At 30.7% G+C, this 1,464-nt stretch overlaps 1 protein-coding gene across 1 annotated transcript in view; it reads left to right on the top strand.

The window, feature by feature from the left end:
- The window catches only part of LOC119830965 (matrix metalloproteinase-2-like), a 117,730-nt gene that overhangs the window by 13,403 nt on the left and 102,863 nt on the right, over nucleotides 1-1,464 (top strand). The window lies entirely within an intron of this gene.

Below are 1,464 nucleotides of genomic sequence, written 5' to 3'. Positions count from 1 at the left end.
TTATATCGTTCTAGATAGGTCACCTGGTGGTTCAAATGACCCGTAATTTTTTCTATATGGGCCTGTAGTCTATTAGCATCCTGACAAAATATTATTTTAACAGTGATATCTTCGGAATGTTTCGGAATGGTTAACGAAACTTGTTTCAGTACTCATTTAGTTAATAAAATAGTGTAATGAAATTAACAGTATCATATCATTAATCATTATGGCTCCGTTCATATTGAAGCTTTACTTGAAAATAGTTTTTCAGGTAGTGTCATTCTTTCACTTTTTTACTATACATCGCCTGTTGAAAAGTACATAAATAAAACAAGAATTATATAATTTCGCAATGTAAATTTAACTTTAATACTCTCACTTTCTACTACAATTGCGTTTAGATCTTCTTCATCTTTTTATCTTACTTCATACGAGAATTATTGTTTACGTACGTATGAATTTATTTAATTTATTTGGTATAATAATTTCCCATTTCTTAATTTAATACCCATATTTTGATATTAACAACAAAATGAAAGTTATTTATATGAAAACAAACAGGGAATGAAATGGCAAACTCAGTCTAATTTTGGAATGATTGTAAGAAAAGTAAATGATTGTTCAAAGATAAGTCCTGAGACATGTACGGCAATCTTCCGTCTTCCGTTAACTGGGCGGAACGATGACGCACCTAAATCTTTTGATCCAGCAACGACCCAGTTTCATAGTTTTTAATTATATTAAATTATGTATATTAAAGTGTACTGACACGTGTTTATATATTGGATTATAGTATAACCCTTAATAAGGCAAGGGGAAATTATTTCCCACCATGATGTTTTATTTTTAAAGTAAAATATTATCGACAAATTATTTGCAAAGAACGAATGAAAGACACCACAAATTTTATGGACTTTTCTTTTCTTTTCCTGTCAACACTTTTTGCTTCATGGCAACCCTTGACTTATTTTTTTTTATGTCAAAGTGTCAGTGGCAGAATTTCGAGTAAACGAGCGTTGATTTTTGTGACGATCCGAAGTAAAAACGAATTTTTGTTCTACAAAAAATCCTGTAATTACAATTTGATTGCTATATCTGGTAAAAGGTCTATTATGAAGCTGTTTTATGTGTTTTCCAATGCAATGTAACAAACCATAACCACAAAAAAATGCAAATTTATAGGTGGGAAATTATTTCCCCTTGCCCGATAAGGTCATGATTTTTTTTATGGCTAACCAGCTACTACACCCGACTTCGTTTGAATTTATTTTGTTTTATGTTTTTGCGGATGGTTTTCAGAACATTTTTTTTTTGGTGGCAAGCTCTTGCATTTATTACTCATCAAGTTTCCCCTTTTCTTTCTCTGTCGCACGCTTTTTTCTTTACCTTCATTTTTTCTTTTAAAACACTTAACATAACATTCGAGGTCCCACAGTGGAATGAAGAATGTTTATTTTTATGATCCTTTAGGTAAGTATAAGT

The sequence above is a fragment of the Zerene cesonia genome, chromosome 12 (assembly GCF_012273895.1).
Source record: "Zerene cesonia ecotype Mississippi chromosome 12, Zerene_cesonia_1.1, whole genome shotgun sequence".
Lineage (NCBI taxonomy): Eukaryota > Metazoa > Arthropoda > Insecta > Lepidoptera > Pieridae > Zerene > Zerene cesonia.
The sequence above is the reverse complement of the archived record's forward strand: the minus strand, read 5'-3'. Positions and strand labels throughout refer to the sequence as shown.